Source organism: Micromesistius poutassou (genome assembly GCF_964030765.1).
Source record: "Micromesistius poutassou genome assembly, chromosome: 23".
In the NCBI taxonomy this organism is placed as follows: domain Eukaryota; kingdom Metazoa; phylum Chordata; class Actinopteri; order Gadiformes; family Gadidae; genus Micromesistius; species Micromesistius poutassou.
The window spans coordinates 9,799,674-9,825,776 of record NC_140293.1 but is presented as its reverse complement, the minus strand read 5'-3'; the positions used below and the strand labels follow the sequence as shown (position 1 = coordinate 9,825,776).

General features: G+C 43.5%; 2 pseudogenes across 2 annotated transcripts; both read left to right on the top strand.

Moving 5' to 3' along the window:
- The first annotated feature begins 1,104 nt into the window (after positions 1-1,104).
- Positions 1,105-7,098, top strand: LOC311368782 (zinc finger BED domain-containing protein 4-like; annotated as a pseudogene). The gene is made up of 2 exons: positions 1,105-1,318; positions 6,319-7,098. The product of its transcript is annotated as a zinc finger BED domain-containing protein 4-like (transcript).
- Positions 7,099-7,136: 38 nt separating this feature from the next.
- Positions 7,137-7,984, top strand: LOC311368423 (zinc finger BED domain-containing protein 4-like; annotated as a pseudogene). Its single transcript has one exon. The product of its transcript is annotated as a zinc finger BED domain-containing protein 4-like (transcript).
- The last annotated feature ends 18,119 nt before the right edge of the window (positions 7,985-26,103 follow it).

The window sequence follows — 26,103 nt, the reverse complement described above, 5'->3', positions numbered from 1 at the left end:
CTGGATGAACCGAGCAGAGTTTCCCTCCACGGTAAGTAACGGTAACTAGTTTGTGAAATGAACAATTGGTCCATATAAACGTGTAGGTCATGCTTAAAAAAATGAAAAGTACAGCTAACCCCCCACTACCCTCCAAATACAGTTAAGCTAACCGTGCCTTGCTAACTAACAACTTTAGCCTGAGACAAAAAGAGGATAATGAATTTTTACGGTACAATATGAAAGCACGCTCACTCAGGCAGCTGCACGCTCATGTCACCCATGTACACAAGACGCCTTGTGTGTTCACACCAAACGCGACGGAGCGACACGATTCAATACAAAGTCAACGTAGAGACGCGAGATGAATATCTATATAATATAATATATACGATATATATAATATCACGGCACAAAGCTGTGTGCGCCACAGGGGGGGGGGGAGCGCTAATCAAAATAAAACATTGCGAGTCAATCGGGAGTCAACCGGCCCACACTGATCCGACAACGGGGGGGGGGGGGGGGGGGGCACTAATCAAAATAAAACGTTGCGAGTCCACCGAGTCAATCGCGAGTCCACCGAGTCAATCGCGAGTCAATACACTGGTCATACAGATGGCCAGTCCGAGCCTGGCGCCAACCGTTCCCTGCACTCCGCAGTGAAGCGCAGCTTGGAGGAGAAAGTGATTGTTGCCGTTTGTGACTCCCGGAGCTCTATATATAATATTATATATATAGGCCTAATATATAAATATCTATAGAATATAATATATACGATATATATGAAATCACGGCACAAAGCTGTGTGTGTGCCTCCGGATGATGTTATGAAACCATAAACGACGGGCATTCCGACGTCTCTCCCTCTTCCACAACAGGTAAAGACATGCAGTGGTGGTTATCTCGGCTCATGGTTCATGGTATCTCATGGCTGATGAGAATGAATTGGCATAAAGCACCGTTGCTGGGCAAAAGATGTTGCGTGACAAAACTTTGGCAACAGCGCGACCAGGCGAAAAATGTGTCTTTTGGTGTGAACACATTATTTGAGCATGTTGTGCCGGTTTTCTTTAGGTCCCATGTTAACGTGTTATATAGAATTCACACTTTCTTTTATTTTTACAGATGGCAGATAAGACTCGTAGCAAGGTTTGGGACTACTTCACCAAGGACCCTGCTGGTGAAGCAGTTTGTAATGCATGTGCAGCTTCTTTGAGCCAGGGGTCAAGCTGTCAAAAAACAAAAAACACAACCAACTTATGGCAACACCTAAAACTTAGACATAATGAAGCTTATGAGGAATCACAAAGACAGGCTTGTGAGGAAAAACAAAGGCAAGGCAAGGCAAGGCAACTTTATTTATATAGCACTTTTCATACACAAGGCAGACTCAGTGCTTCACATATAAACATTGTCATACAATAAAAGAAAACAATAGTTAAGTAAAAAGTAAAATAGATAGAAAATAAAGGCAAAGTTTAAAAAACATTTTAGAAAGGCAGAGTTAAAATAAATGCATTTTAGAAAGTGAGAAAATAAAGGCAAAGTTAAAATAATAAATATTTAAGATTTAGCAGAAGGCTAAAGCAAACATAAAAGTCTTCAGTCTTGTTTTAAAAGCTGTCAGAGTTCTAAGTCTTAAATCCTCAGGGAGTTTATTCCAGCTATTTGTTGCATAGTAACTAAATCCTGCTTCCCCATGCTTCGCGTTGACTCTGGGGATAATTAACAGATTGGTCTCAGAGGATCTTAGTGGCCTAGAAGGCTTATGTAGTGGAAGCATATCAGTTAAATATTTTGGCCCTAAACCATGTAGGGATTTATAGGTTAGCAACATGATTTTAAAATCAATTCTCTGACATACAGGGAGCCAATGTAATGATTTAAGAATTGGTGTAATATGTTCACATTTTTTGGTCTTTGTTAGAACTCTAGCAGCGGCATTCTGAACAAGCTGTAGTTGCCTTAGAGTTTTTTTTGGGAGACCTGTAAGGAGACCATTGCAGTAATCAAGCTTGCTAGTGATAAAGGCATGTACAAGTGTTTGTAAGTCTTCGGTAGACATGAGCCCTCTAAGTCTTGCTACGTTTTTAAGGTGATAATATGCAGATTTTGTAACTGATTTGATGTGACTGTCGAAATGTAAATCTGAATCCATGATAACCCCTAGATTTCTGGCTTTGATTGAGGTTTTCAGGGACAGAGATTGAAGGTGTTGGGTAACTTTAAGCCTTTCGGTTTTAGCACCAAATACAATTATCTCGGTTTTGTCCTCATTTAGTTGAAGGAAATTTTGGCACATCCAGTCTTTGACTTGCTCAATGCACTGGCACAACAGATCAATGGGCTGATAGTCATTTGGTGATAGAGATACATAGATTTGCGTGTCATCAGCATAGCAGTGATGGTCAATATTGTTATTTTGCATGATCTGCCCTAGTGGGAGCATGTAGATGTTGAATAGAGAGGGTCCTAAGATCGAACCTTGTGGGACTCCACATGTCACATTTGTTGATTCTGAAACAAAGTCGCCAATGGAAACAAAGTAGTTCCTATTTTGTAGGTAGGACCTAAACCAATTTAAGACTGTGCCTGAAAGCCCCACCCAGTTTTCTAATCTGTCCAAAAGTATTGTATGGTCTACAGTGTCGAATGCAGCACTGAGGTCTAGTCGCATTAGTATTGAGATTTTGCCAGAGTCTGTGTTAAGACGGATGTCGTTTACAACTTTAATAAGGGCAGTCTCGGTGCTGTGAAGGGGTCGAAATCCAGATTGGAAGGTGTCATAGCAACCAGTTGATGCCAGGAAGTCACTAAGTTGCTGGAGAACAACTTTCTCAATGATTTTACTTATGAAGGGTAGATTTGATATTGGTCTGTAGTTGTTAATAATAGAGGCATCTAGGCTCCGCTTTTTTAAAAGGGGTTTGATAACTGCAGTTTTTAAGGCTTTTGGGAAAGTGCCTGATTGGAGAGAGTTGTTAACTATTTGCAATATGTCTATTGCTAGGCAGTCAAAAACATTCTTAAAGTGGTTGGTAGGTAAAGTATCAAGGCAACAGGTGGATGGCTTCAGTTGTGTCACAGTTTCCACAAGAGTTTTAGAGTCTATGACATTAAAGCATGTCATTGCCATGTTACTTTTGCCTGGATATGGTGGTAGTCCAGCATTTTTGTTTAAAGTGGAGACATTGATGGCGCGTCTGATGCCTTCAATTTTATCAGTATAAAATGCTGCAAACTCATTGCATTTCTGAGTGGAATGAAGGTCAGGTGGAATTTGTGTTGGGGGCTTGGTCAGTCTGTCTTTTTAAGTCTAAATTGTAGGCACAGAGGCTCTCTTTATAGATGTCATGCTGAATATGAAGTTTTGTTTTACGCCATATGCGTTCAGCCTTCCTGCATTCTTTTTTCTGGGCTGTTACAAAAGCAACTTTTCTCCAAGGTGCCTTTTGCTTTCCAGAAATCGTTTTAACCTTATAAGGTGCAATGACATCTATGACTTTCAAAATTTTCAAATTAAAGTTTTCTAAAAGATCATCAGCAGAACATGGGTTGAGAGGTGGTAGCAAGGAGATGGCCTTTTTAAAAAGTACATTAGAATGTTCATTGATATACCGTTTTTTGACAGTATTTGATTTTGTCTGTATGTCGGGAATAAAAGATATATTAAAGAAAACACAGAAATGGTCAGACAGTGAAGGATCAGTCACAGAGAGATCTGAAACATTGAGACCCTTTGTGATAACCAGGTCTAGAGTGTGCCCCTTACAATGAGTAGCCTCTTTCACATGTTGAGACATTTCAAATGTGTCCAAAATGGTAAAAAGTTTTTTTGCACACTTATCATTAAAATCATCAGTATGAAAATTGAAGTCACCAGTTATAACTAGACAGTCAAAGTCTGTGGAGAAGCTAGACAATAATTCTGTAAAGTCATCGAAGAAATTTGCAGCGTATGTGGGTGGCCTGTAAATAATTAATAGGAGAACTCTGGGGGAACATTTCAATACAACACAAAGGTATTCGAATGATGGAAAATCACCAAATAGCATCTGTTTCCCCTGAAATACATTTTTAAATATAGCAGCAACCCCTCCACCTCTTTTTCCAGATCTACATACATCAAAAAAGTTATAGTTGGGAGGAGCTGTCTCTATCAGAACGGTTGCACTGTTATTTTGTTCTAGCCATGTTTCAGTTAAAAACATAAAATCCAGTTGAGAAGTGGTAATAAAATCATTAACTAAAAATGATTTGTTATTAAGAGACCTAACATTAAGTAGACCCATCCTGATGGTGTTATTGATAGGCTTTAAGGTTGATTTGGGTTTGGAGGGAATAGGTATGAGATTTGAGAGGTTAGCAGTGCGTCTAAGTTTCCCTTTGTTTACTCTTAGTGATTACAGCAGGAATGCAAAAGTTGCCATGTTTTGATGTAGGCAACCTTGGGTTCAACAGATTATGCAAAACTTCCTTTGTGCTGTGTCTACGGCTGAACCCTTTTTTGTCTCAGTAATAATCAGGACTACTATCAGTACAGGGAGGGGGGGGCTGGGGCGCCCTCCGCTTGGGTGTTATCAGACTGTGGTCATGACGTGGGGATGGTATCATTGACGCAGATGCAATTTTGATGCCAACATTTCTCAGTTTCTTAAATTCATCTGGAAAATCATAAAGGGAGGAGACAGTGGAACTGGAGTTGTCGTTGTGGCTATGGGAGAGATGAGGCTGGTGGTCATCATCAGCGGGAGACAGCTGGAGGTCAGAGGCAAAGGGGGGAGGCATGGTGTCGATGGTGTCGGGCAGGCTGTTGTCTCTCTTCAAGGTCTGTGGTCTGTCTGCTATCTGTGTGTCAGATAGTGGGACAGTAGATGTGTGGGGGAGGCTGTAGTCTCACTTCTTCTCATGGTGGGAGAGTGAGAAGAGAAGATTGTCCCTTAACAGTTTTGAGCCTAACCTGTTTGGGTGTAGGCCATCTGCTCTGAAAAGGTATTTGCGCCCCCAGAACAAGTTGAAATTGTCAATAAAGCCCCTTCCTCTTTCATTGCAGACTCTTGAAAGCCATGTATTCAGTGCAAGTAGACGACTGAATCTGTTTATTCCCCTGTCAACTGCTGGTATGGGTCCACTGATGAATGACCTAACGTGTAATTTGTCCAGTGTGTCCAATAGTTCAGTGAAATCCCTCTTCAGCAGTTCTGACTGTTCTCTTCGAATATCATTAAGTCCTGCATGCACAATAACCTGTGAGATTTTGGGGTTTTCCAATATAATTGTGGTTAGTTTCTGGTTGACATCACTAACCATCACATCTGGAAAGTAGCATGTTTTGATCTTCTTACCGGTTATATCCTTTATGGTTGAGTCTCCTACAATCAGAGTGTCTGGTTCATCTGCTTTCTGTGAGATGGGCCCTTGTTGACTTGAGGTGGCGGTGGCAGACGCATGCACAGCTCGACTCCGTGGCGACTGGTTCTTGTTCCGTCTCTGTCCCCACCGTCCGTCCGGACGCATCCTGGGGCTCAGGGGTGCACGGGTGGCAGATGCATGCGCAGCTGGCCTCTCTGGCGACAGGGTCATGGTCGGTCTCTGTCCACACCATCCGTCTGGACGCATCTCGGGGCTTAGGGGTGCGTGGGTGGGAGGCGCGTTCGTGGACTCCTGGAGTGGCAGGAACTGGTTCTTCAGCGGCATGGTAAACTTCAGCGATTGGTTAATCCGGCTGATTTTAGCTTTGGAAAGCTTAGCATTTGGCGTTGAGCGAACTTGTTGATTCACTTTGGAATGTTGTTTGGGCTTAGCGCCGACTCTGTGCCAATGAGAGGCAGTTGGAATTGTCTCTCTCTTGTCCAGCTTCGGGAAGGATACAGTGTAGCTTTGATCATCCTGTTGTGTATTTGTCTGAGCTAGCTCAGCAAACTCACCCATCGGCACTGTATCCTGGAGGAGTCCTTTGCATTTTTCTAATGCTGCTAGCCTCGCTTCAAATAGAGCCACTGTCTGTTGCAGTTTGGTGCAGTCTGTGCATTTCCCAGTCTCTGTGCCTGAGACATCCGAGTACAGAGGCATGTTGGCGATAGGAAAGTCCAAGGCTTTTGCTGCGGTCTGATCCGGTAGTCAAAGTGCCAAAAAGTATTGTTGAATCGAGCAATTGAGGTTGACAGAAACAAACTATATATTCTTAAGTATTATGATCATGAAATAAAATAAAATCAAGTAGACCTGAACGATGAATTAAGTAGTTTTTGCCACTGTCTAGCGGAGCTTCGGGAAACACGACCTCTCTCTCTGCTGTCTCTTATCTCTCTCTCAAAGAAAGAAAAGAAAGAAAGGCAGACACACTAGTGCCTAAGAAAAATTATCAGCATCAGCCCACACTTGCACAAGTGTTTGATAGGAACACCAAGTGGAACCTAAATGACCCGAGAACAAAGGAGCTGGACAAATTGATAATGGAAATGATTGCCACAGATATCTTGCCCTATGCAGTTGTGGAGGGTCCAGGTTTTCAAAGAGTCCTGGCCATAGTGCAGGACTCTTTGAAAACAGTCCTGGCAGAGCGCAGGTATCCTCAAAAAAGTGAGAAGTATTTCCGCACTCAGCTGATGGGAGAAATGTATTCACAAGTTGCAGGAAGAGTAAAGCAACTTCTCTCCGTGGAAAATGCAGGAAGCAGCATTGCTTTTACCACTGACTGTTGGTCTGGATCCACTGAGGCTCTCATGAGCTTGACAGCTCATTTTATTGACAAGCACTGGGAGAGAGTCCAAGTTGTGTTGAATGTAAAGGCCATGTTTGGGTCCCACACAGGCGAATACATTGCTGAGACTTTCCTTACCTTACTTAACGAATGGGACTGACACACAGCGTGTACACCTGGTGCTGAGGGACAGCGGCGCAAACATGATAAAAGGCATGAGACTTGCAGAGATGCCTGGCCTGAGCTGCACTGCTCATACACTTCAGCTGATAATCAATGATGGCCTCCGCTCCCAGAGGATGGTGGGGGACATCCTGGCGAAACTCAAAAGAATAGCCACACACTTTAACCACTCAGTTGTAGCACAACAACGACTGTCATTCAGCAAGAGGTTGGTGTTCCTAACCATTCCATAATCCAGGCAGTGCAAACCAGGTGGAACTCCACACTGCATATGATTGCCAGGATGCTTGGGCAAAAGAGAGCAATCAGCCTATTCTAGTGACCACGGCCATTTTGTATGTCCAAGTGCAGAGGAGTGGGACGTGGCAGCAAACCTGGCGGAGACCCTGACACCACTGGAAGATATAACACTTGAAATGAGCAGGGCCGACTCCTCTGCTTCCTGCATTATACCCTGTGTAGCAGTGCTGAAGTGTCTGCTAGAGTCAGAGGGACCAAACAGTAGAGGAATCAAGACTCTAAGAAAGACCATGCTGGAGAGCCTGGAGGTAAGGTTCTTCAAGGTGAAAGAGGCAAAAGAGGTGGTGCTCGCATGTCTGCTCGACCCACGCTACAAGGAGCGGCCCTTGTCACCAGAGACACTAGCTCAAGCCAAAGCCTGGGTAACAGAAGAGGCACAGAGGAATCCACCACAAGCAGACACAATACAAGCAGAAATTGCCTGTGAAGAAGAGGGAGATCCAAAAAGACAGAGTGGAGGAGGGAAAGGCCCACAGTGTTCTAGACAGTCTGTATGACAGCATGCTCTCTTCAACCACTCAGGAAGAGGAACCAATGGAGATCATTGAAGAGCTGGAACGATATATGAGGGAGCCTGTCATAGACAGGAAAAAGGGGAACCCACTGGAGTGGTGGAAGAGCAACGGTTTCCGCTTCAAGGGACTGTCAGGCCTGGCCAGGAGATACCTTTGCTGTCCACCTTCCTCTGTGCCAAGTGAGAGGGTGTTTAGTACAATTGGCAACATTTATGAGGAGAAGCGCAGCTCCGTCAAGGGAGAGAACGCTGAAAAGCTGTGCTTCCTGCACTACAACCTGCCCCTGCTGAAGTTCCAATATTAAGGACTCTATGACTGTTATTTGGAAAATATCCATATGCTGTTTACTTTGCACCACACAACACACATTACCTCGTTCCTATAGTTATTTTGTTATTATTAAATATTGTTGTTGTTGATGTTGTGTAGTTACAAAAAAGTTATTCTTGTTGCACTTTATGTTCAAAGATTGTTAATAAAATGTTAATATGCTGCTTGCCCCAGCCTCACACAACTCATTATTTTGCAGTAATTTGATTTCTTTATTTAGCCCCTAACCCTAGCTTTCTTATTTTTTATTTTTATTTTTTATTATTTTTTATAATCGGCCGATTTAATCGTAATCAGAATTTTTCTCTGAAAATAATCGGTATCGGCCCTCCAAAATCAATATCGGTCGGGCCCTAGTTGAGACGGAGGCAGGGCGAGTCCAAGTCAGCTTGGAGACAAGGAGAGGAGACAAGGATGCAGGGGGAGTCCGATCCCACACAGAGGCAGGGAGTGGAGACACGGAGACAAGGAGAGGAGACAAGGATGCAGGGGGAGTCCGATCCCACACACAGGCAGGTAGAGGAGACACGGAGGCAGGGGCATCAGTGGCAGGACAGGAAGTGCAGTTCTATGGGTGCAACCAGCTTGTGGAGGCAGGACATTTTTCAGAGCACCTGTCTAACCACCATGCAGAGGAGACCTGTGACACCTGTGGGGCCAAGGTGCAGGGTACTGTTGGTCTTTTGAACCATATTCAACAGGTTCACTATGCCACAATCATTACGCCATCACCGCAAAAGTACAACAAAAGCACTGCCACCACAAAAGTAACACCAAAGAAGACAACACCATCTCTGGTCCATCCTTTAACCAGTTTTTCATCCGATCTTCCATCAACGCCATCTCCGGTCCATCCTTTTCACTCCACTTCACTGCAACACCACACTGCTACTCCAATCAATTGGAAAGGGTTTCTTCCGGAGCAGTTTCGGAAGGTAATCCATGAAGCCGATCAGGTGTGGGTTGCCAAATGCCTCTATGAGCCTACAGGCTAGCTGAGTCAAAAACTCCACGCCTGTTGGTTTTACCCCCGACTGATGCCCAAATCATCTCCTCCTGAGTCTGGGTGGTACTCCCGGCAGAGGTTGTTCATCTGGGCACCAATGAGAACGTGGGGGATTTCTTTGAAATGCCCAGTGTTCGTTGAGGATGAACAGCTCCGGGATATACCGAAAGGTCAGGGAGGTGATCGACGTGGATAGCCGCTATTACCTAGTGGGAGGGGACTATCCACGTTGCAGCAAGTGCGCACAGCCGGTCTGCCCGTGGAGCCAGGAAATTCTTTTGCAGGTGGATGTGGCACACAGGAGCCTGTTCCCCGCTGTGCTTACGACACAGCTGGCTCTAGACAGGAGATGCATGACATTCCTGAAGCCAAGGACCAGCGGGAACAGTTCCTCCTATATGCAGTCTGCGATAGAGGAAGCTCACAGCGAGGAGTGGGCGTGGCAGACCATCCGCTACCTGTCAGATTGTGAGCACCACATGAAGATGGCTACCTTCGTCCCCTCTGCAGCTGTCTATCCTCCTCCACCACCCTTCAGGCCCCTTCCACTCACCCAATGGTTTGAGACGGTCCACTCTCAAGATGGATGAGAATTCTCAAGATGGATTCAACAAAGAAGGTAAGGGTTTCAACAGTAAAAAAGTACGTAAAATATAAAATGTATAATTACTTGCTAGTGCTTGTGGTGTGTTTTACAGATCACCAAGAAGCTGGCTGGCGTGATCGGGGACAGTGCTGCTTGGATGACCAACATCGGTAATGAGTTTGGCCAGGTGTTAAATTCGGTTTTGACAACGGGTGAAGGTGCAGGATTGGAGGATCTGTGCCAAGGCATAGTCACTCGATACCAGAACGCTGGCCAAGCTGAACCTGAGGTGATCTATGTCGACCGGGACTGCTGCAGCCAGTCAGGTGGGTGAAAATTGCTCACACACACACACACACACACACACACACACACACACACACACACACACACACACACACACACACACACACACACACACACACACACACTTAGAACCATTTGTATTTATTTAATACAAATGCCACTTGGGGGAGAAGTGGCACAGGCAATTGGGAGTTTACTTATGGTGTAACCACACACAGATGTTGTGGTCTATGTTATTATGAATGGTTGTTTTTCACAGGTGTGTCTTCTGTGTCTCCTTTTTTCCTCCTTTTCTTTCTCTCTCTCTTTCCCCCCTCTTTCCTCTCTTTTTTCTTTTCCCCCTGCCGGGCAGTCCCTTTTGCCACATTTTCCCTCTCAACAAGGCAGGCAAGGTCTATTTAAGCTTCCCGTACCTGATAACACACTTTCACATTGCCATGTTGCCGCTACGCAGCTCAGACGGATAGTTACTGATGGTTACTGCTGCACAGTATTTCTGCTGCTTACCATACATCATCTCACCCCCCTCCACCCCAGCATCCACCTGTAGGCTCTGATTAAGGTTTCCGGGGGGGGGGGGGGGGGGTGTCACTCCCTGCTTTCTTAGGCTAGACAGGTGCTGCAGGGACTGACAGGATCAGTGCCTACACACCAAACTAAACTCTGTATATATTTGCATTCATTCTCAATATTCTTTTTACACGAGTTGGCAGACTGAACTAAGAGATATTATTTATTGTGATGGGATTTTAATTGGAATGCACTATATGATCTACATTTTACAAAAATGTTTTGTGCTACAAGGCATGCTAATTCACATTGTGTATTCCAGGGCAAAGATACTCTAAAAGGCAAATTTTGCTTGTTTGTTTTTGGCTTGAGCTCACTTAAGCACATAACCTAGTGATGTGTGTGTTACGGTAGTGTCATCGCACAACAACTTTCATAAAATAAAGATAATTTATATCGATAGGTTCCCAAGGGCTCCAGAGACCTTCATTTCAGACCGCCACATCATCCATAATCCCAAGTGCCAGCTGCAGCGCAGTAAAGGATCCCACACGTAAAATATTTTTTTGATGATTGTGCAAAAATGAACTTGGCAGGAACCGTGTTGCAGTTCTATGTAGTCATCCTTTATTTATTTGAAATTCTTTATTTTCATGTATAGTAAGTGTGAAATGCAACGCGCTAGCAGTACAGCTACTTCGGAAATTGTCCCTGGCAAATACAACCTTCAAAGTAAGTGCAATTTCATTGTGCTACCTTTACAGCAGCGGAGGCTCTAGAACATAAATCGTCTTTGCTAAAGATACACAACCGTATTGTGCTGGATTTGTTATTGTTTTTAGGCTTGATGTAGTACTTTATTTGACCTGTTTTGTTGTCAGAGCTTGTAAGGCGGTCCCCACGCCTTGAAGATAAGGACCCTTGTATCACCACCTACTCGTGGGAGAGTCACTTTAAGAAGTAACCATATTTTCTTTACTGCCATATCCATATCGTTTAATGATTTTTATTGACATTTGTTGAATGACATATTTCTCTAACTGCAGTATTCAGTGTATGGTATGCATGTTTTGTCAGGGTCACCAAGACTCCAGACTCCTTTGCCTGTGATTGGCTCACCATGGAAAAGTGTTTAAGTGGAGACCCCAATACGTAATTACTTTTCAGTATAGGAAGTGCACTTGCTAACCTAACGTTGCTAGGTTATTTATTTTTCTGTGACAGCAGATCTGTTATGATTATTCTAATCTGCGTCAATGCCAGGAAGACATGCACATCGACATCAGTCCCCATCAAAGCTTGAGAAGTAGTTCATGTGATCTTTCATTATAAAGCTGGAGCATAGGGAGCCCAATGACACAAGGAGAATTTGAATTTAACAGTTTGGTTTGTGACCCACTATTGCACAAGCTACTCAAGTGAGGGAATGAATATGGCTGTGAATTCTGAGTACACCACAGAGTTGCTGCAGCAATAACATTATGCGAGCCCTTAATATGTTGGATATCCAAATTAAATGGCTGAAGAAAAAGAGCCCAGCGCATTAACCGCTGGTTGGGGTTCTGAAGCGACCGTAAAAAGGTCAGAGGATTATGGTCAGAATAGACCACTAGAGAAACAGCACCCCCAACATAAACGTCAAAATGTTGAAGTGCCCAAATTAAACCCAACGCTTCTTTTTCAATTACAGAGTCACTGGACTGATAGGAGAGAAACTTCCTAGAAAAAAAACTAACTGGGCGATCGATGCCTTGCTCATCCTCCTGGAGCAATACAGCACCTGCTCCTACCTGGCTAACGTCCACATGCAGTTTGAACGGCCGGTTCAACTGCGGCGCGGCCAAAACAGGAGACGACGTCAGGAGAGCTTTTACTTTCTCAAAAGCCGACTGGCATACCGGAGTCCAGTCGAACTTCACAGAGGACTTCAAGAGGTCTGTCAACGGCGCAACAACAGAGGAAAAGCTAGGACAGAACCCCCGGTAAAAACCCACCATGCCCAAGAAACGCATTAGGTCTTTTTTACTTGTGGGCGATGGGTACCGGTCAATGGCCAAGGTCTTAACCCGAACAGGACGCACCTGTCCTTGTCCTACAACCTTTCCTAAATAGGTGACTGTCGCCCTCGCAAACTCACACTTTGCGAGGTTTACAGTCAGGCGGGCTTCAGAAAGACGATGAAAGAGAGCTCTGATGACCGCCAGGTGCTCCCCCCAGGTATCGCTGTGGACCACCACATCGTCTAGATACACCAAACAGCCGTCCAGTCCAGAGACAACAGTGTTCATTAGGCGCTGGAAGGTGGCTGGTGCATTCCTCAAACCAAAACTCATGACATTATATGAGAACAATCCTTCCGACGTAATGAAAGAGGAGACTTCCTTCGCACGGTCAGTCAAGGGCACCTGCCAATAACCTTTAAGTAGGTCAAACTTGCTGACAAACCTGGCCGCGCCCACCTGGTCTACACAGTCCTCAATCCTTGGGAGTGGAAAACTGTCTGGTTTTGTAACCGCATTGAGTTTACGATAGTCCGTGCAGAACCTGAAAGTACCGTCCGGCTTGCCGACAAGAAGGCACGGTGAAGCCCAGGCTGATGAAGATGGCTCAGCAAGACCATTCTCAAGGAGATAAGCCACTAGGGATGTCACGAGAACCGATACTTCGGTACCAAGTCGATACCAAAATTCAAAAAACGTGACGGTACTCATTTTTCTTAGTACCGTAGGTACCGAAGATGCAATTCCTCCGGACGTCACGTGGGCAGCATATACACCTACACGGGAACATGGAAGACGGCAACTGCAGCTGCAGCGAGTGCGACGGCTCCGCCTCGACTCGTCGATAAAAAGAATAGCAAGAGTCGTGTCTGGAAGTACTTTGTGTTTGGAATGCTGCGCCGCGCGACTGTTTCAGACGGGACCCGTTTCAATGTTGCGCTTCTAAACACGCATGGTACGACTGCGTTCGGCATCACTTACTTGATGTTGTTTTGATTGAAGATCGGCAGGTTGTAGTGGGTGCGGCGGTGCGTGTGCGCGTGTGTGTTGCGAGCGTATGCAATTTCAAAGTAAACAAACCAACTCAAAGCCGATGCATGCATCCAAAACTATTCGTTCAAAACCAAATAAACAAATCAAAAACAGCATTGCTTATTCGCTTCAAATACTTTTTATTTTCAAAACTTGGTAATTAATATGGCGCGGTACTGAGCGGTTGAAAACAATGTTGGCGTCTCCTGTGGCTGCCTTGCGCACCTGCGTTATATTACTTAATATTAGGTTGGAAGTTATGTTTTAAACCCCGCCATGCATGCAAGTGTAAACGCGAGCCGCATAGCTGCATGACTGCCTGCTTTCAGCGTGTATTTTTTTTTAATTATTATTATTACTTGAACGCTACATGCCACTGTTCTTTTTTTGTAATGTTAATAGTGGTTTATTTTTATTCATTACTTGAAGGCTACATGCCAGTGCCACTGTTTTTTGTAATGTTTAAATGTTTTTAATATATATAATAAATGTTTTGTTTTTGACCGTGGTATCGAATTGGGTATCGAGAATCGTGGAATTTCACTGGTATTGGTATCGACTACTAAATTTCTGGTATCGTGACATCCCTATAAGCCACCTCCTTGTCTATGTGTTTCTTTTTCTGCTGAGAAATACGATAAAAACGTTGTCTGAGTGGCAAACTTTCCCCAACATCAATGTCATGTTCCAACAAATGTGTTGGAATCTGAGTTGGAGTATCGGAAAACAACATTGGAAACTCCTGAATAAGACACATTAACTCAGCATGCTTGTTCCCAGACAGGTGCTGCAGCAACTGGGGAAGCTGCTTCAAGGTCTCCGAGTTATTTAAGCGTGCATGCAAGACGCCATCATCAGGAGCCCTGATCTCATCCTGTTCCTGCGCTGCCACCGAAGGATCTACAGAAGAAGCCAACGACAGAACACCCTCACTCAGAGCAACCGCACTAACCGAACCACCTGCAGGCGCTTTCGGACGTTCATGATACGGCTTAAGCAGGTTGGTATGGCATAGTTGCGAGCTCTTTCCCCTGTCAGGAGTAGCCAGCACATAATTAAGATCTGACACATTTTTGGTCACTGTATACGGACCAGCAAACTTCGCCTGAAAAGGTGAGGCCATCACCGGCAAAAGAGCGAGCACCTTATCCCCCACTGCAAACACGGAGCGCTTAGTTTCTGATCGTAGCGCTGCTTCATCTTAGCCTGAGTGACGGTCAGATTCTCACGAGCTAGACGAAGTGCCTTTCATGACTGCAGACCTTGCGGTTGCAGGCACCACCACCTGTAACCATGGCTCCCCCACTGAAGTCTCAGTGGACGGCGTCCATTTCCTCACAAGGAGCCCATTTTGTATGCAGTACCCATGAGCCATGCTCTCAAAAGTGTCAGCTGGGACAGCACGTTCAAACAAAGAACAGAGAGACTGATCTGCCAGCTGTTCCTTCACTAGGTCTCCATGTGACAGACTCAACGGAAAATCTGGTAATGCAAACCTAGTCTTTCTGCAGGCCCCTTGACCTGTTTGGCCTCCGCCGCAGCACGAGTAGCTGAGCGGGTTACAGCACAAGCTGGAAACACGTCAGGGAACTGCTCTGAACAACCACCAGAGTCAACTCTCACCTGAGGAGAAGGAGGCACCACTGACACAGGATTAGTCTGCCAGACAAGTCCTCCTGCGTAATTATTCCCCAGGATCACATGGACCCCGTCAACGGGTAGGGCAGGGCGAACTCCCAACTCAAGCTCCCCTTCAACCAACTCGGAACACAACATGACTGTATGTAAAGGAACTTCAAAAGTACTGGTCAATTCCTCAAACTAACAGAGATCTTTCAGAACATGAAGTGGGAGAAAACGGCAGAACAGACTCCAGTATGAAGGACTCTGATGCTCCTGTGTCACGGAGAATTTTAACTGGAATTAACTCCTCACTGTCTTTTAAAGAAACAAAACCATTGGAAATGAACGGAGAGTAATTGGAATTCAATCCAGTATCCAACGAATCTACGCTGAACTTCGAAGGAGATGCCGCTAACATGTCCGGCTTCACATCCGAAAATCGCTCTTTTGATCTTGCTTTCAGCCCTGGACAGCTCCACTTTGAGTGACCAGTTGCGCGACAGTAGCGACAACCCTGATCTGCGTCAGATCTAATACTCGCCCGATCTACTCCAGAAGCCTGGTGTTCACCAACGTTGGCACTTCTACTGCTAGGAAAATCAGTCTTGTGGAAGTTAGATGAGCGCATATGAGCCTTGTGTGTCAACTCTTACTCCTCAACCAACACAGCAGCGTCCAACTCATTCTTAGTCTGTTTCTCCGCAACGTAAGTTGCAACACGCTCTGGCAGTGTGCTCTTGAATTGCTCCAGGACGATTAAATCCTTAAAATCAACTCATCATACGTCTTAACCTTGCAAGCTACACACCATCGCTGATATTGCAGGCGCAGTTCTCTCGCAAACTCAACGTTTGTTTGGTCTGAACGTCTCCGCATAGTCCTAAATCGTTGCCGATAAGCCTCTGGAATTAATTAATACGCCCGCAACACAGATGCTTTCACCAAGTCGTAATCACGAGAGTCTTCCACAGTTAATGCAGAGAAAGCCTGCTGTGCTTTCCCTGTGAGACGGCTCTGCAGCAAAAGCGCACGGTGTGAACCAGGCCAGTCTTGTGAATCAGCCACCCGCTCAAACAAAAGAAAAAATGTATCGACGTCCCTCTCATCAAAGTGAGGAAGCAAGCGCAGACTACTTGCTATATCAAGATTAGGACCTGCTGCACCAGGTGATATTATTTTTCCCTGCCGAATAAGATCCAACCGCTGCACCTCAAGCTCTAGCTTTTGGAGTTCCAACGACCTCTGTGCGCGTTCATTCTCCTCACTAAAGCGGAGCCTCTCTAGCTGCAACTGATGCAGAACTTTAGAATTATCCAGCTGCATTTGCAGCAACTCTTTGTGCTGCTCAAAAGACAGCCCCGCGGCCGCCGCAGGTTTAGTAGACGGAGGACCTTCCTCTTCGTCTGCCACCGAAGGGTATCTAAGGTCCCCAACCGAATCCTCGAGAGAGTCTTCCTCATCCTCCTCGTCTGACGTAGGCCTATAGTCGGCTGCGGAAATCAGCCCTTTCGCGCACAACGCCAACCTGATCGAAAGTTTTACGTAACTCTTAAGACGAGTGGAAGGAAGTTCGATTTTATAATGGGAAGCCAACCGTATTAACTGATCCTTGGTTAACGCATTAAAAATAACCGAGGAGGGTTCCTCAACAAACTTTTCCACTAGTGACGTCATTATCCTAGTGATTGCGCAACAAGTGAAGTCCTCATTTAAGCGCTTGTGCGCATCTCGCCAGCTGAACGAATCAGACGAACTCCACAAAACCAAACCATGAAAACTAAATAGGGAAGCCCAGCGATAACATAAGCAAAGACCATTCTACTTATAATCAAATGTAATAAACTAAACGCGGAGCTTCAAACAGGCCTGTGGTGGGATGAATTAAGCACTAAGCCCGCAGGTATCGCAAAACAACCAGAAAACCGGCCATTCCACCAATGCCTCGGAGTGCCCCCGAGACAAATGCTCTAGCCACAGGAACTGTTCAAAAATAATAAACCACACGTCCCATCAAATACGCAAACCTGAAAGGAATAGTTAAGGCCCCGCAAATAGATCGCTGAACTCACCAATAATCAATATCCGACATTTCCGTTCAGATAAATGTACCGCAGCAAAATGCACCCAAAACAACGGCACGGGTAACACAGACCTCTGTGTTACGGCGGAAAAGTTTCGGAAAAAAGTTTGGAACGAGCCCCCATTTGTTACGCGGCTCAACGCAACAAAGAAACAGGGCAGGAGACAGCGCGACAATCCACGTTTCTTTGTTTATTTCTCTGTGAAAAGCATGTAACACAAAATGATCTCTGCTGTCGGTGCGTAACCGACACACAATATGACCCCTGAAAGGCCAAGGTGGCCGTAACAGTTGCTTCATAGGCTAATGTGGTTTGTCATCAGAAATACAGCTTAGATAACACACTCGTAGCTCTACAAATATGTTGGTGTCTTCCAAATATTATAATTTTCAGTCGTGTACTAATTTGTAATTTCTTTTCCAAGATTTGATCATTGCCTCCCCCGATGTGTTAGCGATGGGTCCACCTTCAAGGAGAGTCCAAGAAGGGACACCGAGATGTAAGTGCTATTCTAGCTCCTTCAACTTTAAGAAGCATGAATGTTTTCAAATCTCAAGCTGCACTCAATTGTAAAGGGATCCAAGTCAGACTGTTACAAAACATCATACATGTATGCAGCTGTCATACCAGCAGTTATTTTGTTTGAAGCACAACACTAACTAACGACAGTCAATGTCAATCGCAGTTAAGGTTACTGGTTTGTAAGGAAAGGTCAAGATGTTACAAGGTTAGTTCTTGTCTTGCCTTGGTATATCTACAATCTGTCCTTTGTGTTTCAGGTGGTGCGAGCCAATTTAATAGCAACCATCCCTCCTGTGGGAGACGTACTTCAACCCCAGTCTCTGCATTAAAGGGGAAGAAAAGTAGGTGAAACTTCTCCCTTGCTGCAATTCTGCTGCCATTTCATTGTAATTTGGATTTATTTTTATTTTACATATCCACTTATGTGCTGTATAAAGTTATTGTTCCTGCAATGTGGGTCTTGTAGTATTACAATGTTTTGGTAATTGTACTTTGCCTGTGACCCACAGCAAATCCGAAAAGCAACCCATTCCCAATGTCAGCAGAAAGTAAGCCAATCTTTATGTCGCTGTGTCATTACTCATTTTGGAATAATATCTCAAAAGCTTTGCTCTGGCTGAGTAGTTGTTAACGTCTTATAACATTTCAGGATTCCAGCGGAAGGTGGTGACAATGTTTATTCAAGTAAAGGACCAGCTGCAGCGCATAGAAGCCTCACTAGGGACACAAGATCCTCAATGCTCCATTCAGCAACTCAAAATGGAACAGGAGGTTTTGGAATTTGAGGGAAGTCTGAAAAATCAGGAGACACGGGTGACAATGGCAAGTTGAAATAAGTGCTGCAACGACTATTTTCATTGTTGATTATTTTATCGATGAGTTGTTTGGTCTATAAATTGTCAGAAAATTGTGAAAAATGTTTATCAGTGTTTCCAAAAGTCCAAGATGACGTCGCTGTCTTGTTTTGTCCACAACCCAAAGATATTCAGTTCACTGCCAGAGGATTATTGAAACCAGAAAATATTCACATTTAAAAAGCTAGAATCAGAAATTACTTTTTTTCTCCTTAAAATATTACTCAAACCGATTAATAGATTATGAAAATTGTTGGCGATTAATTTAATAGTTGACAACTAATCGATTAATTGTTGCAGCTACAGGTGAAATTGTTTGTTACAAGCAGGGCTTAAAGTTCTCAGGCACCACACCTGAATTCAGGCATAGAGCATTTTTAAATTAATTTAATATGTAATTCTATACATTGTACACATTTTCTCCTGAACAACTTTTCAGGCTCACAAGTTTTAGTAAAAATTTTTTATGTTCTCGAGCACACAAGTATTGTCCCCGCCCAAGACATTCTTGTTCTGCCATTACAGATAACCTTGTTGTCCAAAGTTGGTGGAAGCAGCATCAAGGATTGCACTACGAAGTGCATGAACAGGTATGTGTAATTTGAGAATTTGAATTATTTAAATAAATATGATTTAGTGTGCAGTATCAATTTAATCACAGTAGGTAATAAAGGTAAAGGGAATATGTGGAAATTGGGCTAAAATTATAAAAGAATTTAAGCTACACGTCTTTAAAATGTTAAGTATATATTACACACTTTTTATATTCAGTTATTGTCACTGATTCAATTATGTAAACAGAACACGTTTTTGATGCATTGCATTTTTAGGGATACAACGTACAGCATACTGACCAAATGTGTCTTACAGGCTCATGTCCAACAGAGTTATGTCTATCTTTAACATGCTTGGAGGGGGACAGTGTGACAAACGTTCCTTTCGGAGAACCAAGCTGTTCGAGTTGATCTTGGGTAAGACAGCAAAGATTAACATTACCAAAATTAGGTTTCTTTTGCCTCCGTCTATCCGAGGCTCTGCTTCATAATGCCACTCCTGAGTTGCTCCATTGTTGTCCATTTTCCCATCTCTCTCGAAGCACAGATAATGCCTACACGAGTTATTAGTAAACAGCAGCTCCGGTCTAAAGTGTGGGTCAGAGAACCGTCTGTGTGCATCTGTAGAAAGAAGCTTCCACAAATATCTTCATTATTGCAGACAATTCTATTGAGGAATGATTGTTTTTATATTTCAGCTGATTATGCTCTAAACAGTTAATTACATAGATTTCAAAGTAAAGCCTGTATGTACTTAGACTTGTCATCGTATGTTATAGTTCAAATGGAATTTATTAAGTTATCTGTGGGGCTCATTGACAAACACTTTTCTATTTTCAAATATTGTCAAACTTCTCACTATCCCCCATCCTTGTACTGGTGTTTTCATGCACAAGAATATAGATGGCAGGAAATCTTTCTTTCGGGGGTTGACAGACCAAAATTGAAACATCAGAAGAGGTGCTCTGTAAAGATGAATATTCATTTTTTGTTGTGCCTTCTTTCCAGCTGCTGTTAAGAAATGGAACTGCAAGGCCACAGACACAGAGATTGAAGCAGCCATGGGTCTCCATCTTAAACATGCGCCTGCAAGGACTGGGGGCATGGAATTTTTGTCTCAATAAGTTTTATTTTCATTTTGTTCTTGTTCTTCTTCTTAAAGATGTAGGCCTACTTTGGTAAAAATAATAAATGTTTTGTTAGTGCACTTTATACCCTGAAATCCATCTTTCTTTGAAGAGTATTAGGACATGTATTAATGCTTGATTTAGAGTATTCATAACTAAACAAAATATTATAGATGGATCTATCTAGCCAAATATTGCTATCCTTTTGATATGACCAAATGCTCTATAGGCTACATTTGGTTCTATCTATACATGTCTCATGTCGGCAAAGGGTCGAAATAAAGTCACGTTGCGACTCAACGTCTATCGGACTTGTTGACAACACGGTTTGAGGTAATGTTGGCTGGAATTGGTCTAATGGTTGTAAATATGTTTACAACAGATTGAGAAATGTTTAATTATCTACATGCAGCACAAGAACTGCTTGTTATAGGTTTGGTGGGTAGCTATACTGAAAACCGTAAATTGGGGCATACAAGGTAACTGAAATGTAGCTTAATACTATTTTTCTTTCTTAATTAAGTGGGTATTTAGTGTCTTGGCTTAAAAGTAAATTTCATGTAGGTTGAAATAATGTCGTCTATATAACGTCGAAACGACGTGGATTGATGTCGTCTATGAGCCGTCGGAAAAAAATAAAAATAAAAAAATTTCTCAGAAAACTATATCAGCCCCTCAAATAGACGTATCGACCTCCATGACCAACGTCGATTAGAAATATTTTTGCTATGATATTGATAATTGAGATTGGTCTATAATTATTAGTGTCTGTGATGTCACCTCCTTTATGAAGAGGGGTTACTCTAGCACATTTCCATGATAAAGGTGTTTCACAAGTTGCAAAAAATACATGAAATAAGTCAGCCAGTGGAAATGACAAAACATGAGAGGCAGGTCCCATGGCATGAAAATTTCACTTTGAGGTTTTCTAACATTAAGTTGAGTTCCCCTAGCCTCCCTATGGTCCCCCAGTAGCTAAAAATTGCGTTAGGTGTAAACCGATAAGTAGCTATCTTGCTCCATCTTTGAAAAAAGGATTGCTGAAACGCTTCGATTTGGCTTCCGGCCCCATACAACGTCATATGGGGCCATGTTACCTTCCCTTTCTCTGCTTGGCCCGCCCAGATAATTTGGCCCGCCAATGAGACAATGAGCTAGGACCGTGCGAGCGTCACATGTGTGTGTGTGAATACACACACACTGTAACGCAAGTGTTCTTTGTTATTTGGATAACCGTTCTGCTGTTGGTGTTATGGTTACACAATAACGCAAGCTTGCATAAAGCTCCCATTTGGTGAAAAGACTAGACTGCGTCAGCGGACAATCCTGGGCAACAATCCTTTTCTCCTCCATGTTGCGGTTCCCAATTCCTTCTCAACTAACCCGACGCAGTCAACCCCGGGCAACAATCGCGGGCAACAATCCCTTTCTTCTCCATTTCGCGGTTCAGTCTGTACTTAATATTGACGTGGAAGTGGAAGAACCAGAGGCGTCTGAGAACCCGACGCAGTCGTTTGAGATTCATAATATCATCCGGAGGCGCATGGTCAACGGCTTTTGACCATGATAATATATATGATATTATATAGATATCTAAATATAATATGATATTATTTAGATATAGAGTTCCAGGACTCCCACCAGAGCACCCGGAGTGTTCAGTGTTCCACTGTAAACACTAGCGCATGGTACCGTGGCCGCAAGCTGCTCAGGGCCACACCCCCACCCTCCACCTTGACCCGCCTCTGAAAAACGGCACTTTTGCGGAGAGCTCATTGTGGGACTGGCTCGTAGTGGCTGTAACTCTGCACCAAGGCTGAATTTCTTGAACGTCTTCAAGTACTGTATTAGGGGCCCACTAACACCTATATTAAAGCATCCATAAAATAGCATGCCATGGGACCTTTAAAGAACTTAATCTCCAGACCATCTGGGCCAGCACTACATCCAGAGCTTAGACCATCAATAACCTGCTGAACATCAGTTAGAGAGATAATCCTGAAGCAGAAGGAGCTGCCACACCCATTCTGAGTCGAGGTAAAACCAGGATGGGAATAACCAGGAAGAGAGCTGCCAATTGTAGAAAAGTGCTGAATGCCTCTGCAGTTAATAAAGGTTCACTGAACGTTTGATTGTTTAGTCTAATATGCGTTGTAGGGCTTTTTGTGGATTTATTGGTTATACTATTGATTCTCTTCCAAAATGTCTTCAGATTCTTAAACTCAGTTGATAAGCAGTCCTAGTAATTTGCTTTAGCATTTCTAGTATTGGTTTTGCATTTATTTCTTTATAAGCATTCCAGTCAGCAGAATCCTTTGATTTTACGGTATTTTTTCCATGCCTTGTCTCTTTGTTTGAATAAATGTATGAGCTCTTCTTTGATCCAAGGTAGATGTCAACCCTTGACTTTAATTGATTTCCAAGGAGCATGCTTTTTGATTACCTCAACAAACTCAGTATAAAAGAAATTCTGATGATGGAATTAATTGAAATCTCTCCCAGTTTATATTTAATATATCCTGGATGAAGTGTTCAGGGTTAATTTTTATTAAAATGTCTTACTTTAATCAGTTCACTTTGATTTTCCAGATACAAAAAACCATAGAATGGTCACTGAAAGAGTCAGGTAAAACCCCAGATTGTAAAATTCTGTCAGGATGGGAAACTAAAATCCAGTCAAGCATAGAACTGGGGCTGACTCTAGTGGGTTCAGTTATGAGTTGTGTTAAATTAATGCTGTTAAAGAGATTGGAGATTGGAGAACCCCCAAACCCCCCTCAAGGCTATTTGGCAGCCACATTTACCCATCTTTTTAGAGAAAGGAGGAATACTTAAAGCCCATGTTGCAGGTTAACGGGGAGTTTCGATTAATGGGTACATAAAGCACTCAAAATAAGTATATCATTATACTCGGCTATGACGTCACGTTGGGGAGACGTGGTGAAGGTAGCCTCAGCCTAGCACTAGAACTATGACGTCTGGGATGAGGAAGAGGTGGCAAGAACCACAAATTACATGTATGATGGCCCACAGCCGTATAATTTCGAACCTGTCAGACGTGAGAGGGCGAAAGAGGAATTGCCGAGAACTGATGGCCGTCAAAGCCGATTAAATGCATGGTCAGAGGAGAATGGGTGAAGAGTTGCTATCATTTAGCAACGCAGCAACGAGCGCTGGAGCTTGTCTATGAACAGCAGTGCACACAATAACAACACTATTTTTTTTTTACTGTCAGTGATAGCAGCGAGTGAAAGTCAACGTTTTCTTTATATCTAGTGACAGTGATTATGTTGTTAGTTCAGATACGTACCGGTACTTAGTCAGAAGATCTAGGAATAGAAGGCATAATGCTAGCTATGGGCTAACTTGCCAGTCCCACCTGTGAAATTCCCCCCAGATAATCCCTAATTAAATCTCCCCCCGACGTTGTAAACACATTTCCGATTAGTTATCCCACGTTTGATGGTAGCCTACTAGCTCCAGTAACAACCTCTTTGCCTAGTGTTTATTTCTAAGCTTTTACCCAGTGTGTGAAATACCCGTCAATATTCGTGGGGTCCCATCTCCCGATTGTTGCTTAATACCCATCTACATTCCTCAATATGCAGTAGGCCTATAACATTACAATATTTCATCGATGCAAGCCAAGACAATCAGTCTATAGCCTACATGACAAAACACACGCACACACTTAACAATTTTGATAAACCGATATGCTATAGTATTCGTAAAGCAACGCTGACATAGGAGGCTGCATTGGCTAAAGGATGCACGTTGTTTTATAACAGGAAGCAAAGATGTGCATTACAATGCAAACACGACAATAATTGGCATCAATCTGGCGCATTTAGAAGAGCAATCAACTGAATGCATGCCGCCTATCAGACACGCAATCAGTGAACTTGCAAATGAGAGCCTGCAGTATGACCGATCGTGTGACATTATTTAACCATCCATCTACAGCAAATACGATCAGACAGATACAGCATTGACACACAAAGCACATTCGTCCAACCCGGCGGATGCTGACAGCCCACAACGAGCCAAACATCACCACGGCGGGTGTGCTCTCTCTCGCACGCACATACACAATCACTCCAACTCCAAGGCTAGGCTGCTTCACTAAGACCACAACCAACACAACTAACCATGCACACACTCATCTTATGCACAACAATCAACAAAATATTTAAATAGCCTCTTACCTTAAGTTAGAATGGACCCAAAGTGTGTGAGTGATACACTCTGGTTTAGCTTTCGCTTGCTATCCGTTTTTAGTATGACTTCTCAACATTACGTCCTTCTTCTGTTTGGCGCACATGACTAATTTGCATACGCGCACAGGCTGGCTCCGCTTGGCAAAAAATATTTATATATAACTGTAGTGTATTTACTATTCTTGTCTGTTTAAGAGGAACTCAAAGTGCACACGACAGACTATTGACTTAGAATCACTTTTATTGAAGACCGTAACTATCGCGCGTAGCTATCTGGCAGAGCCGAGTACCAAGAGGTCCCCCTGGTGGCGATTCTGCCACCAGGGGGGCAGAATACACTTCAGTGCAACCAATCATAATAACCGATTTACCACACTGGCCAATTCTGTGTTGGGGAACACCACAGCTCCTCCCTTGTAAATTTAAACTTCTTTTCTTTTCATTTTTTTTTTTTTCATATATATATATATATCTTTTACATAACCATGTACAGTATTTCTTCAACAGTAACCATACATTACATTAGATTTATTTTCTTCCTTTTAACCAATCTTCATTTCAGTCACAAGTTCAGTCTATCCGGAGGACGTCTGTCTCTCACAGGACGAGTGTTCCTTTCCACAACTGGCGGTGGTGGTTCCAAAGGTCGTTCTTCCACAACCTGTGGTTCAGGATGTTCTGACACATCAGTGTCTGCATTGAAATCATCAATGTTGCAAGATGCTCTATCACAAGAGTCCATTTGATTCGAACGGTTTGGATTTCCCTTGACACCCAACATCTGGTTCACATGTCTTTTCACACAATTTCCATTTACTTCAACATTGTATGTGACCGGACCCAACACTTCACATATAACTCCATTCAACCATTTCTCCCCTCCCCTGTAATTCTTTACAAACACGTGTTGACCAACCATGAAAAACCTAACACGGGGAAGATCTGGTTCAGACTCAGTCTGCATTCTCTGAGAGAACTCTGGCTTGATAAGCGACAACCTGGTTCGCACCTGTCTTCTCAGAAACAGCTCAGCTGGGGTCTTTCCTGTCTTAGTATGGGGTGTGTTTCTGTATCCAATCAGAAAATTTGCTACACAGTGGTCAAGCGTCATACCACCAATGGCTCTATTCTTGGCAAGGGATTTCTTAAGATTTTGGACCAATCTTTCAGCTAAACCATTACTTGCAGGATGGTATGCAGGCGATTTGATGTGTTTTACTCCATTTTTAGCCAAAAATGACTCAAACTCTTCTGATACGAACTGAGGTCCGTTATCAGTTACAACCTCTTTAGGTAACCCATAAGCTGCAAATAAATTTCTCAGTGCTTCAATTGTCTTAGATGATGTAGTAGTGTTCATGGGAACTATCTCTGGCCATCTAGCATAGGCATCCATCACTACTAAAAACATCTGCTTGTGGTCCTCAGCAAAATCAAGATGTACTCTTTCCCATGGACTCGAAGACCATTTCCATGTATGTACTGGTGCGGTAGTAGGCATACTACGCTGCTGCTGACAAATAGTACACTGATTCACTTCACGTTCAATACTGTCATCTAAGGTAGGCCACCAGAATAGACTTCTGGTGAGGGATTTCATTTTAACTATTCCCCAGTGGTGCTCATGCAATTCAGATAATAAGCGGTCTCTCAGTTTATCAGGCACTACCACACG